The sequence below is a fragment of the Callithrix jacchus genome, chromosome 19, assembly GCF_049354715.1.
Source record: "Callithrix jacchus isolate 240 chromosome 19, calJac240_pri, whole genome shotgun sequence".
Taxonomy (NCBI): Eukaryota; Metazoa; Chordata; class Mammalia; order Primates; family Cebidae; genus Callithrix; species Callithrix jacchus.
In genome coordinates, this window is record NC_133520.1 from 41,877,484 (window position 1) to 41,894,627 (window position 17,144).

Consider the following 17,144-nt stretch of genomic DNA (forward strand, 5'->3'; position numbering starts at 1 on the left):
GATCCGGGGAACGAGCGGCCTCCCTCCTTCCATTCGGCCAACTCCCAGGTGCCCACATCCTAGTTCAGGACCTTTACCCGAGGTGGGCTACAGTGAGAGCAAATGTGCTCTCCCACGGGGGGCTTACTAGCTACCTGCAGAGCCCAACCTGAGCCTCGGCCTCCCTGGAACAGCCTTTGCGACCCAGTGAACTGGACTTTTCAGTCTTGGAGAACATGGCTTGTGGGACTTTTGTAGAATGGTCAGAATGGGCTTTGTAATTAGAGAAATACAAATTAAAACAACAGAATGGACCATTTGTAGAATGGTCAGAATGGGCTCAGAAAAAGATGATAGATGATAGATAGATAGATAATGATAGGTGTTCCAGTTTCGGCCATGTTCCTTGAGTCCACATACAAACATGCATCACATTATTCACTGTTGTCTCTGGTAATGATTGAATCAGGCAGGAACACACCAAGGTTGGCATCAGAAATGGGTTCAGGGCCCCTCTCAGGAGGATTATCACCTGTTGAATGAGGACTATATCGCTCACACTTGAATAATGGAGACAGGAATCTTTAGCCAACGGTGAAGGTTTTGAGGATTGCTATCAGCCTAGTCCTTGACCTGTCTGTTTTAGGGGCTTACCAGATAGCAAAGCAATCAATAAACCTTTATCCAGTGTCTGTGAGGAAGCAGGCACTGACTTTGTTTCTGAGAAAAATGCAGAAAAGAAGCAACAGTAGGAACCGACTCCGTGCTCATGTGGAAAGAGCACTGCCAGAATGTAATCAATATCATGCAGGGTGGTCAAGTGCGGCCAGCCCCGTGAAGCATCTTTATGAGGGAAGCACTGTGACCTCAGGTGACTAATGGGCTGTGGTGGTTTAATGTAGTAACATGGCCTGGTTGAAATTCTGGTTGTGACACTTATTTGCTGAGTGATCTTGGGCACATTCACCCCTCTGGGTCTCAGTTTATACCTCAGCGAAATGGGAATAATTGTTGTTATATTAGCTATTGCATAGGGCTTTGGTGAGGAGCAAATGACGTAATTAATAAAAAGTGCTTAGAATGGTGCTTGGCACATAAGGAAAGGTCCTCAGCAGCTTCAGGGCTTGAATGGAGAGGCCTGGCTGTGGATGGCTGCAGGTGCCAGAAGAGGGTGAAGGTGCTCTGATGAGACCAGGAAGCTTTCAGGGCAGCTCCATCTCGCAGTTTTTAATCTTTTCTTTTGAAAATGTTTCATTGCACAACATTATAGAGAGAAAAGTTTAATGGACACTTAACCCTTTTTTTGGCTATATCCACTGTTAACATTTTACCACATTTACTTTATCTATTAAAAAATTTTACTAACATATTTTAAAGTGAATTACAAATATCATTACATTTTTCCCTAAATGTTTCACTGTGCACCTCCAAAATATAAGGACATTTCCTTCCAGACCCACAGTATCATTATCCTACCTAACAAATCAACAATCCCCTAATCTAACACCCAGGTATGTTGGTGGTTTAAATTTTGTTTTGTTTTGCTTGAGGCAGGATCTTGCTCTGTTGTCCAGGCTGGAGTACAGTGGTATAAACATGGCTCAACTTCCTGGGTTCAAGCGATCCTCCTGCCTCAGCCTCCTGAATAGCTGGGACCACAGGAGCATGCCATAATACCAGACTCGTTTTTTTTAAATCTTTTTTTTTTTTTGTAGGGATGGTGTCTTACCATGTTGCCCAAGCTGGCAACTTGAAATATTTTTGATTTCAAAATAGACTATGCTGGAATGGAGATCACTTTTGTAGACAAGATATAAGTCATCATATGTAGGAAAGAATGCTCTGGATGCTAGGATAAAGAGGGGAATGTGTCATTTGGCCACTGTTTCCTGCGGAAGTTTACCTTCTGCGTGCCCATGGTGTAACGTAGACTGGCCTGAGCTCCTTAGTGTGAATAAGCTCATTACAGTTTGCTTCTTTTGAAAGAAGGAAAACATGTTTTTGAAGGCTGCCTGACAGACAAGGAGGATATTAATAAATGACATGCAAATTTCTGAATTTCACTTTGGCTGGCTATGTGATCACTACTTCTGAAATACAGGCTGGTGAGGGAGCTTCTTTTTAAATAAGATTTCCTGAGCTCTGCGTATATGTTGGCTTGTCCAGCCTAACTTGGCTGATAGCCAGGTGGGGGATCAGTCTCACCTTAGAGGGGTACAGTAAGGACACACCTGAGTGGAAATTAGCCCTTAATAAAAAGTTGAGAGTTTAATTTTGAGGCTGTTTCTTGGGTGGAAAGATTGTAAGGGGTTGACTGAAAAGCTGCTTAAAGTTCTTTTTATAGCTCTGTTGCTCTCACATGAGAAAGTGATTTCATTGATTGAACTTTTACACTTAACTTTTGTCTTCTCGTTGTTTTTCTATTTCTCCCTTTGACTCTACGTGTTGACCGCAGGATCCGCCCGCCTTGGTCCCAGCAAGGGTGCTCTGGGATGCCCAGTTCAGACAACGCTCCCCTCTTCTCCCAAGAACAGGTGTGAGAGCCCCCCCATCCCTCTATGGGATACCCAGGCGTGCCCTTTGGTCTCCATGTTGGATGGTGAGAACCCCACAGTGTGGGGTAGTGGTCTAGAACAAGACCACCTGGACTCAAAACCTGCTTTTATCACTTATGCTGGTTTGCTTTTCTTGAGGGCAGGAAAGAGTCAGCCATCAAATATGCCATTCTCTTCTATTTACCTCATTGAGAAAATATTTTCATTTGTTCCGGAAAAGACTGTCCTTTCCCAAGAATGAGTGAACCACTTTCTTATGCAACGGAGAAAAGTAGCAACTAGAAATAATCTCCTTTTCTTTTAACAGATGTTTTCTCTTGCCTGTGGATTTTGCGTACTTAGAATCAGAAATTACAATATCCCAGTTTCAAGAAAAAAATGAATGGTTATGTAGAGGAGCATTTTTATGAGATCTGGAGGTCATAACCAAGTATAAACCAAATACAGTTTGATTGTGTATAGCTATTATTTTTAAAAAAATAGCCCAGCATTTGTAAATCCCTGTAGTAAGATTTATAAGTCATACTGTGCAGTATTCCATAAATTTAAAATAAAATCGCCAAGTATAAGCAAATCATGAGCTTTGAATAATCGGTAAAGTAGTGCTTATAGACGCCAGTGCTGACTTTGAAATAAGTGAATATTGAGCCTTACACCCCAGCCTATTGACATCGTTCAGATGTCTACTGAGCCCACGGGTCCTGAACAGAAAATTCCCCAGATAGGATATGGCGAACAACGCCGGGCACAATTCTAGAGAGTTGTTTAAGCAGGTTGGGAGAATAGAATTTTTTACAAGATTGAGAGCTGAGAAGAAGTGCTGAGAAGCGTGGTCAATTGTTGAAATCATTGGAAAAGGGAATTTAAGTAGCCTGGTGTAACATTCAGCATGGGAAGAAAGAAGCACGAATGACAGTGAAAAGGAATCTCCTACCCTACTTAGCTGTCACTGAAAGCATGTATTCTAATAGGAGCCATGTGAAGGAGCCACCACACTGGCAATGCGTGCTGATGATTTCATTAAGTACCATTAGGCTGCAATAAGAGGATGCAGCTGGAATCTTATTCTTTTCCTCATTCAAGGCCATAGGCCTCACAGACCTTGGGACCTGGTTGCCCTTGTTCAGATGCCATGTTACTGTCGCCACGGTTTGGTGGCGAACCCCATGGAAACCCATTCGCATTGTTTGGAAGGATGGATCCTGACTTTTACACAGGTACCAAGATTCCTTGCCAGGTCCCAGCCACTGTGACAGATACTGTAATTGTTCGTCCACCATCCCTGTCTCTCTCAGGCATCCATACTTAGAGAGCCCAATTTTATACGGGACAGCAACACAGCTAACAGGACTCTCTTTCTCAGCCTTTGTGCAGCGGATGGAATCCATTTAACACAGTTTCGGTCATGAGACATGGGAAGAGGTCCTTGGAGGAGATAGACTTTTTTTTTTTTTTTTGACGGAGTTTCGGTCTTGTTACCCAGACTGGAGTGCAATGGCATGATCTTGGCTCACCGCAGCCTCCGCCTCCTGGGTTCAGGCAATTCTCCTGCCTCAGCCTCCTGAGTAGCTGGGATTACAGGCACGCACCACCGTGCCCAGCTAATTTTTTGTATTTTTAGTAGAGACGGGGTTTCACCATCTTGACCAGGATGGTCTCGATCTCTTGACCTCGTGATCCACCCGCCTCGGCCTCCCAAAGTGCTGGGGTTACAGGCGTGAGCCACCGTGCCCGGCCAGGATATAGACTTTTTAAGTCAAAAGGCAAAGCTTTACCAAGGGGAAGCTGCATCTTCGCCCTTTGCTCTTCCTCCATGCAGATGTCAACGTATACAGACGACGCTCAGTAAATGAGATGGAAAAGCTGGTGATGTTAAGAACGAGTGGGGAGTAGAAAGATGAAAAGAACCTGGGTCCCCAGGAACATCACTGAGTAGGGAAACATGTCCCAACCGCAGCCTCCACACTTCTTGCCCCGTGTGAGAAAGAAAGCCCAGTTCTTTCAGTGTCTACAGCAATCTCTTCTGTTATGTGTAGCCGAATGCACTCCTAACTGATGCTAATCCAAAGAGAGGTTCTTGCAGAAACCAGAACCAAAGTCACTCAGTGACTTATTAACTTCTAGAAAATAGCACGTTTACCCTTAAAAAATCCAGTTTAAAGAAAACTTTTTTCTGTGTTTCTCTTTTTTTTCTTTTCAGACCAGGTGATTTCAGATATCAATATTTCAAGTGTGTGAGGAGCAATGATCCTGTGCTTTTGACAGTGTGTTACTTCCATCCTTCTATTATCACCATCTTAATGAGAAAAAGCAAGTTGACCGTGATACTTCTGCTCAGTGTCTCTGCTCTCTCTCTCGCTGTCAAAGCCCTTTTGTGCTGATGGCTGAACAATCCAGCACCCACCAAAGGTCCTGTTACTGTCGTTTATATAGCGTGACCTTGACCACGTGCCAGATAGAGGGAAAGCATGAGGAACAGCATCAGATGCCCTCATGCACATTTATTTATTTATTTTAAAATGTCTTTAATTAAGTAACCAAGAAGGCCATGTCTGTTTTCATAGTCTTCACAGAAACAGAACCAACTTTAAAGGGAGTTTGCTTGTCCTGAGACTCGCGTTTCCAGCCGCACACCAATGGAATGGTGACATGTGTCAAAGTCCACGAGAACTTGCCTGAGTCATTCTCCAGTATAAATGGGCCAGAGCCACTCTGTTTCACCCTCAATCATTAAACCATGCTGTCAGACATAACGTGAGAACTAGAAAGCAGACCAGAACATTTTTATGGGCACCCAATAGACTTTTCCATCTGTCTCAACTGTGCGATAATCCCAACGTGGGACACCTATTGCGTGAAAATAGGGTACATGTGACTATTTCTGTGGCCATACACTGTCAAGTGCGGGGCTATGCACTGGCCATAGCTGGGTGGAGGCTTAGGTCATGTATCACTCTGGGCTGTGTCTTGGCGACTGTCAGTGGTATCAGCTGCTTTTCTCAAGATGGTTAATTCGAGTCATTAGGGTTTAAAGACTAGCTTCACCTGACTGGTCAAATAGGCTTTGCCAGTCCTGAAAAGCCAGAAAATATAGCAAAAGTCAAGAAGCATAAATCCTTAGTCCAAGGGGCCAGAGGCATGTTTAAGATAGCCATAGGGCCTTATCAAGGATTGAAGTAGAATTATTAATGCAACAGATTTTTCTAGAACTTGCAAGTTTTCCTGAGCACCCCTAGTTAAAGAATTCTAAAACCCCCTTTTTAATAAAGCCAATTTCAAGCCTTCCTGACTGGCATGTCCAGATTTAAGGAGCCCTGCATCTCTTGCCAGGGAGCTTCCTACAATTGAAAGAGGAGACCAGCAGAGAATTGCAAAGTCCATGGACCCCTGATTGGGACTGACCGTCACCTCCTTGCTGCCCAGTCCTAGGGTCCTGACAGTCTACACTGGAGACACGGAGGGAGCCACAGGGTCAACCTGGAGAATTTTCCTGGAGCATGAACTTTGCTTGATGGGAAATAACCAAGAACACTTTTAGGCTTAAACAATACATTGTGGAGTATAATACAACACTTGCATGACATTAACAATTAACACAAGCCCTTTTCTGGGTTATGTTAGGCACTCAGATTGACTGTCCTCTGTGCCAGGAGGTGCTCCAGTGGGAAGGGTTTAAAAGAGTAGGTGATGGTGCTGACCTTTCCTGCCTAAACCGTGCAGGACAGAACAAGGAAAAAAGAAAAAAAAAAGCCCCTCAAGATCTCATCTCTGAAGAACACCACACATGACATTTTGGTGAACGTCTTTCAGGATACCCCCCAATGCATACATACAGTGGCAATGTGTGGGCTCCCTTTTACATAAAGAAGATCACACTTGGATGCTTTATGGTGACGTGTCAAAGTCCATGAGAACTTGCCTGAGTCATTCTCCAGTATAAATGGGCCAGAGCCACTCTTTACTTCAACCTCAATCATTAAATCATTGGATCACAGGAAACTTCTAAAATTTTCAGATCAGCTTAAATTGGCCCCAATAAACTAAGATTTTCAGATGCCCACTCATAGCAAACAAGATCATATACCAATGTGAATAGACAAGCCTTTTACATCTAAGAGGAAATAAATATTCTCTCTTTCTCTCTTTCTTCCTTTTTTTTTTTTTTTTTTTTGAGATAAGGTCTTGGGTCTTGCTCTGTCACCCAGGCTGGAGTACAGGAGGGCAGTATGATCATACAATCACATAACTCACTGTAGCCTTGAAGTCCTGGGTTCAAGTGATCTTCACACCTCAGCCTCCTGAGTAGCTGGTCTACAGGCCTACTCCTGGCTAATGCAGCATTGCCATACTTGGCTTTTTTGGCTTTATTTTTCTTTTTCCCCAGAAACAGGGTCTTGTTATGTTACCCAGGCTGGTCTCAGACTTGTGACCTCTAGCAATCCTCCCTCCTTGACCTCCCAAATTAGTGGGATTACAGCAATGAGCCACTGTACCCAGCCCCCCCGCCTTTAAAAAAACAAACAAGAAATAGGACTTGTAGGTGCTCAATAAGTGACGTCTGGATACATTCCAAGGCTGGAATTTAAGAGGACATCGTCCTCGAGGTCAGAAGGAACCTGTAGAAAGGAAAGGACTTTCAAGTCTTTTTGGTTGTGAGAGCTGAACCTACCAGAGCGTCTCTTTCCAGCATCTTGGTGATTTCACCATTGCTGACCATCTCCCCCGAGCTTCAAGGATGAGACCCTGGATGAAGAACCTAGAGAGCAGAGCCCATCCTGTGAGCCCAGATGAGTGGAGCAGGGCAGGGAGGCAGAAGAGGCATCCGTGGAGGTCCCGTGTACAGCTGCTGCCCAAAGGGCCTGGAAACCCAGCCTCAGACACACCTGCCCAGCCTGAAGGTGTGGGCTTCTTTGAGCAAAAGCTTTGTTCTGCAAGTGACTCAGTAAACAGTGCAGAACTTGAGATGGGGATTAAAACCCCAAACCTCTCTCCTCTGTGAGCACTGCTAGAGGGGACAAGTCGAGGCCTGCTCTCTGCCTGGATTTTTAGTGCCTATTAGAGCTCACTCTCTCTCTGTTTCTCTCTCTCTCACACACACACACACTGCTTATACTACCCTGAGTATACTCTGAGTGCCTAGAAATTAGGAAGCACACATCAGATTAAGTCACTGGCTTTGAACCAACTGCGATAGGGTCACAGCTCTTACATCTCTCAGCTGTAAGACCTTGATCACCTTACTCAACTCGTCTGTAGAATGGAGAATCCAGCTCCCCAGGCAGTGAGGACTGGATGACACTAATGTTTGGCAAGTGCCTCGAAAAGTGTGTGGATCAGAATGAGTGCTCCGTAGATAGGCTGCTGGGAAAAGCTACTTCAGGGCTCACCTTATCAAGCTCCAGCCTCCTTGAGCCAAGAACTTAGTTGCTGTTAGGTGTCCAAACATACTTGTTTTTTTGAGACAGTCCCACTCTGCCGCCCAGGCTGGGAGTTGCAGGTCACTGCAACCTCTGCTCCCGGGTTCATGCTCCCCCATCAGCCTCCTGAGTATCTGAGACTACAGATGCACGCCACCACACTCAGTTAATTTTTGTATTATTAGCAGAGACAGGGTTTCACCATGTTAGCCAGGCTGGTCTCAAACTCCTGGCCTCAAGTGATCCGCTTGCCTCGGCCTCCCAAAGTGCTGGGATTACAGGCATGAGCCACCATACCCAGGCAGATATACTTTCTTTACCAACGGAAGGTTTACTCCTACTTGGCGCACATTGAGTATAGACACGCACGCTCACACGCCTGAAGCGTGGCTAGAGCTGCGTCCTACCCTCGGCAACGGTGAGTGGGTGACAGTGAACAGCCCTGGACACTTCAGGCCCTGCTGCACTTGCTCCCCAAAGCCTTCCTTCTGGGGTCTGGCCACTCCCGCAGTTACACGGCTGCCCTCTCCCTCTTTGGTTCTCTGCGTGGGTCTTGGCTCCCCACTAGTCTCTGAATTCAAGCACCTCGGATCTGTGCTTGTAAATCCCTGCTGGACTCTGGCACTGCACACTGGTGAGGGGCAGTATAGCTTACTGGCTGAGAACGTAGGATTTATATTCAGACAGCAGTGGGTTTAAATTCCAGCTCTGCTAGGACCCACAGGTAAAACTGGGTGCAAGTTCTTTTAGCCTTTGCACGTCTCAATGTCCTGAGCACTAAAATGGGGATCACAGTAGCACTTGAAGGTTCTTTTTTCCCCTCTGTTCTTCCATGCCCTGACGGTTGGGTGAAAAGCATTCTTAATAACAATTCAAACTAGTGATATTTGTAAAGCATGTGGTAATACCTAATAAATATTAGCTATTGTTAATTTTTTAATAGTTTTATTATTAATAGGTTTTAAAAATTAATTTAGTGCTAAAAATAAAACGTGACAGGCCGGGTGACTCTGGACTTACAGAGAGGGAGCTGCAGCTTGTTATCCTTTGCACCAACCGAGGGTCCGCCTCAGCCTCATTCTCATCCTCCAGGCGGGTTCAGAGAAAGAAGAGGGAAGTGCCCTGGTAAAGAAGGAAGGATGAGTCCCCGGTGACTCCCCGGGACTTACTGGTTTGCTCAAGCTCCTCTTGTCATCTTGTGGCCAGTTCTGCTTTCCAAGACCGTCTCCTGAATACCGTTTCTGATGCGTTTCGGGAAAAGGCATTCGTTCATACAAGGGAACTAGAATTACTGTTATGCAAAGTGGGAAACCAGCAGCGGAGTTTACAGTCCTTTTGGACAATCTCTTTCTTTTAAAAAAATAACACTCCACAGCTTCTGCACGGCAAAAGAAACAGTCATTAGAGTGAATTGGCAACCAACAGAATGGGAAAAAATTTTTGCAGTTTACCCATCTGACAAAGGGCTGATATTCAGAATTTACAAAGAACTAAAACAGATTTACAGGAAAAAAACAAACAAGCCCATTCAAAAATGGGCAAAGGATATGAACAGACACGTTACAAAAGAAGACATACATGAGGCCAACAAACATATGAAAAAATGCTCATCATCACTGTCATTAGAGAGATGCAAATCAAAACCACATTGAGATACCATCTCATGCCAGTTAGAATGGCGATCATTAAAAAATCTGGAGACAACAGATGCTGGAGAGGATGTGGAGAAATAGGAACACTTTTACACTGCTGGTGGGAGTGTAAATTAGTTCAACCATTGTGGAAGACAGTGTGGCGATTCCTCAAGGCCTTAGAAATAGAAATTCCATTTGACCCAGCAATCCCATTACTGGGTATATATCCAAAGGACTATAAATCGTTCTACTATAAGGACACATGCACATGAATGTTTATTGCAGCACTGTTTACAATAGCAAAGACCTGGAACCAACCCAAATGTCCATCGATGATAGACTGGACTGGGAAAATGTGGCACATATACACCATGGAATATTATGCAGCCATCAAAAACGATGAGTTTGTGTCCTTTGTAGGGACATGGATGAACCTGGAGACCATCATTCTCAGCAAACTGACACAAGAACAGAAAATGAAATACCGCATGTTCTCACTCATAGGAGGGTGATGAACAATGAGAACACATGGACACAGGGAGGGGAGCACTACACACTGGGGTCTGTTGTGGGAAATAGGGGAGGGACAGCGGCGGGGAGGAGTTGGGGAGGGATAGCATGGGGAGAAATGCCAGATATGGGTGAAGGGGAGGAAGGCAGCAAATCACACTGGCATGTGTGTACCTATGCAACTATCTTGCATGTTCTGCACATGTACCCCAAAACCTAAAATGCAATTTAAAAAAAGAGAAAAAATAATGTCTCTCAATTCTTATTTATTTGGTATCTTTTCTTCTTTTCTCCACTGTTTCTAGAAAAAACAAAACATGTGGCCAGCACATGGTGGCTCACACCTGAAATCCCAGCACACTGGGAAGCCAGGCTGGGTGGATGGATTGAGCCCAGGAATTTGGGACCGGCCTGGGCAACATGCCGAAACCCCACCTCTACAAAGACTACAATACATTAGCTGGGCGTGGTGGCGCGTGCTTGTAATCTCAGTTACCCGGGAGGCTGAGGTGGGAGGATCACCATAGATCGGGGGGTTGAGGCTGCAGTGAGCTGTGATCGTGCTACTGCATGCCAGCCTGGGCGACAGAGTGAGACCCTGCCTTGAAAGAAAAAGAAAGAACAAAAATGCAGCCTCCACTGTGTGAGATCATGTAACTCCTCCCAACTCCTCGTGTTTCCTATCACACTCAGGACGACCTTACCACAGTCCTTACGGCAGCCCACAGGGCTGGTGGCACCCGGCCCCTCTACCCTTGGCTGACCTGCTTCCCACGCACTCTGCTTGTTAGCTCCCTTCCAGCCTCACTGACCTGCTCGTCGTCCCTGGAATGCATTGAGCAAACAGTCTTAGAGGGCCTTTGCACTACTGTCCCCTGCCTGGAATGTTCTTTCCTCATGCGTTCCCATCCTCACTCCCCCACGTCTCTCAGGTTTCTGTTGAGAGGTCATCTTATCCAAGGGGACTTTCCTGACAACCCTGCCCAGCACCGGCCACCCCGTCACTCCAACTCCTTACCCCACTGGGCCTTCCTGCGTAGCACTTACTACTTCCTAAAGCGTATGTGCGTGTCTGATTGTCCAACTTCTCCTGCTAAGGTGGAAGTTCCTAGAGAGCAGAGATTGCACTCGGCTCACTGCATCGGACCCGGCACCCAGCACCGTCCTGACAGCCAGTGGGCACTCAGTGAATACCGAATGAATGGATGTTGAGTGAATGATGACAACCTGACTCTCCAGACTGCGTGTGAGCACAGAGGAGGGACCGCTTTCCAAATGCACTTCACTCTGAGAGGCCTCCGATGCTCTGTCATCAGTGCTCACTCCCTCCACGGACGAGGAGACCCCAGGTGGGTAGTCAGCTTCTTTCGCCATGACTTTGGCCTTCATGACTGTTTTAAGTAATAGGCCTGAAACAAAGCATAGGCCCCAGACGAGGTGATGAGATCCTGAAGGAAGGTCTCGCATATCCCATCTGTTCGGTACATGTTTGAATAAAAGTACTGAAGGAAAAAGGGGAGGAGGTGGCTGTGGAAAAGCAGACCTTATACAATACGTGCCAGTTTAGCTTTCTTTGCGAGGGAGTTGGGACAGAGGCTTTGTCAGAGTCCAGGGAAATACCTTTGATGACCTCCTACCTTCCTTCCCTTCTCCGCGGTGTTTTATGTGATATTAGGAAATCAGAGAGGGCTTTATTCTCTATTAATCAGAGTATATCTTGGAAGATCAAGAAGATGTTCAATGCCCTTCTCACTATTTAATCACAAACTTCCACCGAGATAAGAAGATGAAAGTTACTTCTTAGAGAGATGGATTTTTAATAGTGCTTTTCTAAAATAGTAAGCGCTCTTTGTGAGAAAAGGAACAGTCAAGTAATGCAGAAGAGAACAAGAAGAAAGGAAAGCGATCAGTCGAGATCTTATCCCCGAAGCAGCTGCAGTTAACATTCTGGCAAACGTTTTTCGGGATACCTCTCAATGCAGACACGCGAAGTAGATGTGTGGGTTCCCTTTCGCCTACGTGGGATAATATCGGACTGCTTTCTTTGCTTGATACTGTATTATAGCAGCATCTTTCTATGTCAAAGTATCTAAATCTCTAACTCATTTTTTCTCTTTAACACATTTAATAGTCTTTTACTATTATTATTATTATTTTAAATAGAAACAGGGTTTTGTCATGTTGTACGGGTTGGTCTCAAACTCTTGATCTCAGGTGACCCACTAGCCCTGGCCTCCCAAAGTGCTGGGATTACAGGCGTGAGTCACTGGGGCCAGCCCATTCTTAGTAGGCTTTAATGAAACAGTAGTATTGCATCGTATGTGTGACCTAGTCAGTTTCCAATTGATGGATATTTAGGTTGCTTGCACCTATGTTGGATGAGCAACTCCATGGGTGTGGATTAGGAGGCTCTTGTCTCAGTTGAATCTTCAGTCATCTCTGGCAACTCTCACTCAGGAAATCCCAAAGCACTGGTGGCCAATGGCCCTCGTCTCTATGCCCAGCCAGAAAATACTACTTCAAAGGCCCCCAGTTCTTCATGTCAATCAGATCGTTTCCATTCATGTGTGGGGAGGCGGGCTTGCTTACTTATTTTTGTTTTCCTAAAAAAATTCAGCAATGCTTTTATACTGTAGTTGGCATCAATTGTTTGCGCCCCTCTAGAATCCATCCCCGCATTTTCTGATGAGAGCAACTCCTGAGGAATTACTGCTCTCCTGCTGCATAGAGTTCTGGTGAACCTGGAGGTGGAGGTGGGTGGGTGCTTTTAAAACCCCATGTGGTTCCTTGAAAACAGCTGGCTTCCACTCCATTCCTTCACTCTCCCCCCGCCTCCCGCCCCCCACAGCCTCCAGGTCACAGGTTTGAAGCTACGGGGGCTGGCATGAAAGCAACTCATAAGACTGAGCAGTATTCAACAGAGAGGCACCAGGAGACGTGGAGAAGTGGGGGTGCGTTATCTTGGGGGCCTTTAATGTTCCCTTTCCTTTGCTTTGGGGCACAAGAGAAACAAGTGCAAAATAACAAACTTCAGTGCTATGTGGTTTTCTTCTTTAAAATTCTTCTTTTTTTGTCCCATCATTGAACTTGTCAGGGAGGCTTCTCTTGGCTAAACCCCACTGCTCTGGGTCAGAGCATGCCTCACTATTATTAAGCTGTTGGACAGCTGAGGACGCTGAAGCACCCAGAAGCTACGTGACCCGCCCAGGGTCAGGTGGCAGCAGCCAAGCATCCTGGGACTCGCACTATAACGGCTGGCACTGTGCTTGGCTCGGGGCCAGCTGTTCTGGGGCACGCAGCAGGAGCAGCAGCAGCCAGGAAGCCTGGCTCCTCTTACAGGATGAGGTCTCAAGCTGGGGGCTGCTCCTCTTTCTCTGGATTCATTGTCAAAACAGCCACCAAAGGAGGTGTGGAAGTTGCTTTGGAGGGTGTCTGGTCACAGAGGCTGGAGGTTGGTGGCAACATTGTAACTTTTTTTTTTTTTTTTTTTTTTTTTTTTTGAGACAGAGTCTCCCTCTGTCACCTAGGCTGGAGTGCAGTGGCATGATCTCAGCTCACTGCAACCTCCACCTCCCTGGCTCAAGCAATTCCCTGCCTCAGCCTACTGAGTAGCTGGGATTACAGGTGAATGCCACCACGCCTGGCTAATTTTTTTTTTTTTTGCATTTTTAGTTAGAGACGGGGTTTCACCATGTTGGTCAGGCTGGTCTTGAACTCTTGACCTTGTGATCCACCTGCCTCGGGTTACCTAAGTGCTGGGATAACAGGCATGAGCCACCACATCCTGCCAGCCAATGGTGGCAGCATTTTCATTACATCTGTCACCACCGTGGGACGATTCAGAGGTCCCAGGGTAGGGAACTGAATAGTTCACTGTGGCCTTCCACTGACAACACCATGTTCCGAAGGGTAACGGTGGTTCAGCCTTGATTATAGGGACGGAGGGGGCAGGGGCAGGAAGAAAACGCACTCTATATAAGGTCTACTCTGAGCCAGGCTTCATTTGGGGCACCTTCCCATAGACAGTTTCATGAAAGCTCAGTCAACAACGTCAACCTCTCTCCTCTTCCTTTGGGTTGAGAAATAGAAAGTAGCCATTATAAGATGGAGACAGAATTTTATCTCATTTCTGTCTTGGTTCTTTTCCCTGTTACTATCCCGGCCGTCAGTAGCGCCTCGGGACAGGCAGAGTTTTGCCCCGAATCCCTCTGGAGTGAGAAGGGAAAAAACACTGCCAACCCTCAGAGACCCCTGGCCCCCACTGGCCTCCACTCCCATCTGATGCGTCATCTGAGCAGAACAACGTCAAAAGTTGGTGTTTTCTCGGAAACTCTCTGAGTCTCCCTCCAGACTGCGGTTGGCTCAAGGGCACCATTTTGGCTGCAATCCCGCAGAGTTTCATTTTCACTTTTTCACTGAAAAATCGAAATCTGCGGAATTAGAGCCTTTCCATATTGATTTTCCAGGGGCAAGTGAAAATTACATTCTGTACAGGACCAAGAAAGTGCCACCTTCCGTGGTAACAGGGCTGACAGTGGAGATGACGCGCAGGAAGCGGGACGGTGGGGCCAACAGATGTAGTTTCCGTGGAATTTTTCAAAGTGAAAAGGTAAAAAAAACTAATTTGGGTTCATAGAAAATGACTTCTGGAATTAGAATGGTATTTATTTATCTGTTTATTTATTTATTCGTTTTGTTTGAGACAGGGTCTCACTCCCGTCACCCAGGCTGGGGTGCAGTGGCGCTATCTCAGCTCACTGCAGCCTCCCGGTCCTGGGCTCAGGTGATCCTCCCACCTCAGCTCCCTGAGCAGGGGGGACTACAGGCCTGCGCCACCATGCCCACTAACTTTCTTATTTTGTTAATGGAGATGGGGCTCCACAATGTGTTTAGTTGAAGGGAAAGTTGAGGAGAGAGAGGTGAGAACTTTGGAAAACATGAATCCGAGGTTTCTCCTTGGAGCACGCTGACGAGGTGTGCCGATCTGCACTTAGTTCCCCCCCCCCCCGCCCTCCCACCGACGTCATCAAGCCTAGTGTTTTAGGACTATGGGGAGACCCAACCAGCGTTCTGGCTTATTCCTTCACTTCGGGGGCCAGACCTCTGACCTGGGCTCAGAGCTTTCTCTACCACCTTACTATAGACAACCTTTCACAGGTTCCCTAAAGTTCACTGACTTTCCCGAACCTCGTTTTTCTTCCCTTGTAAATTGGAGGTCATAACAGAAGCCACTGCGTAAGGCTGTAGTGAGGACTGACTGAGTAAACATTGGTTGATTGATCGGATGAATAAATGAGATAACCCGTGTAAAGCACTAGGGTTTGATAGACAGGTGTCTGTTTGTGTAATGACAATCTCCTATGTCCTGGCTGGGCCCAAACCCCAAGGCATCTGAGGTCTCACGGAGCTTGTGGCACTCAGGTCAGATGGATATATGGGAGATCTGACTTGATTTCCTCTTTTCTCTTCCATCATGGTAAATGCCTCCTAGCTGGTAGTGGGGGAAACCTGTCATCCCCCTGCAAAGCCGCCTTCTGGGGAAAGACATTCTGTGACTCGATATCTGGAAACAGCTGGTTCTCTCCTTCTTCCCCTTCCCACCCTCTTTAGCACCTGTGAAGTGTCCTATTTTTTCCCTTTCCCATATGCAGGCGGATTGTTAACATCAACCAAAGCCCTAAAAGTGATTCTGGCAGCAAATGAGCGCGTCTCTGAGAAGCAGGTGAAGAGCCCAGGACTCAGCTGGACACATTGGCAGCTGCAGGCCTGAGAAGACCCCACCGGGCAGGATGCCCCCGGCTGTCCCCCAGGGACCCCAGCTTTGAAGGTAACCCACCAGTTTCAGCCAGATGTGCAGCCCCCTCGGAGCAAGTGGTTAAACAACCGCTTTGAAGATGAAGCGCCCTCAGGGCACGCTAAGTAGCTTTATTATCTCGTGGAGAGGGTGTCACTCTGCGGAGGCACCAGCTCCCAGCTCTCTCACCGTTAGGGAGTTAGTGAGAGGCAAAGTCAGCCGGAAATGCAGAGTGCCAAAAAAGAGGAGAGAATAAAATGCTAGGGGTGGGAGGAAGGGGACGGGTGGGTGCCTGGGCTTTGAAATCCTGCCATGGAAAGTTCTCTCCCATGGATCCCCTTCCAGCCTGCCCGAGTGCAGCAACTGGACGTGGCATGTGACAGGCGCTGCAGACGGATCGCGTTTCACACATGCAGCTGTAAGATCTGGCACACAGGTGTTTGCTTCTGTGTTTGCCAGCTGCTCTGCAGCGCCCGGCTACAATGGAATAGGGGTCGGGGGGAGGGGAACCCTCACACTTGTTGCTGCCAGAAGGGAGGAGGGAGCTGGAGATTCCTGCCCCTGGCCAAGAGCTCAGCATTTGACTCAGGGCTGGGGCGGCCCTGATGCCTGCTTTAGAGGGTCCTGGGGCCTCTTCTCATGGGCTCACCCAGGACCCAGCTGTGGCTGGTGGAAGGGTGGGCAGTGTGGTTGGTAAACCTCCAAGCAAGCTGGCCAGGGCCCCAGGAAGCCTGTTCGGGAGGTAGAGCGCCTGGGATAGGAGGCCACTGGGTTCTTGAGTCAGGGTCCTACTTCACCTCTGAAAACGGTGAACCCTCAGCCAGCTTTCTTCCCCTCTCTGGTCTGAGTTTCCTGATCTACGAAGTGGAGTCGGGAACCCTCCTCTGTGAGGACTCCATGAAGCACTCAGGGAAGCAGCGTTCCTTTTGTCGTTTCCACCTGGGGAAGGTGGGGCGGGGAGGGACCCATCAGGCTCCTGGACCACATCCCTGGGCCCTGTATTCAAGGCTGCCCCAGCTGTTCTGGGTCTCAGGCTCAGATATCACCAGGGCTGAGGAACAGGTCATTGGTTTCCTGCTCCTTTCCCTCCTCGGGAGGAAGAGGACTGGCCGTTCAGGATACCGAAGTCACCCGAAGAAAGGTGGAAGCAGGGGAGCCTGGGATTGGACCCCCAACCTGCGCCTGCTGGAAGCCCCTCCCCTTCCCTTCTTAGCACCTGCCAGGTGCAGTGTCTCTGCAGCTGTGACTGTCATAT

The 17,144-nt window shown here is 47.2% G+C and overlaps 1 long non-coding RNA gene across 1 annotated transcript in view; it reads left to right on the forward strand.

Moving 5' to 3' along the window:
• Window positions 1–17,144, forward strand: part of LOC103789345 (uncharacterized) — a 52,348-nt gene that overhangs the window by 21,119 nt on the left and 14,085 nt on the right. Inside the window, exons 2-3 of the long non-coding RNA XR_615527.5 lie at window positions 11,194–11,444; window positions 15,747–15,922. This is a non-coding gene — a long non-coding RNA (uncharacterized LOC103789345). The remainder of the gene's footprint in view (window positions 1–11,193; window positions 11,445–15,746; window positions 15,923–17,144) is intronic.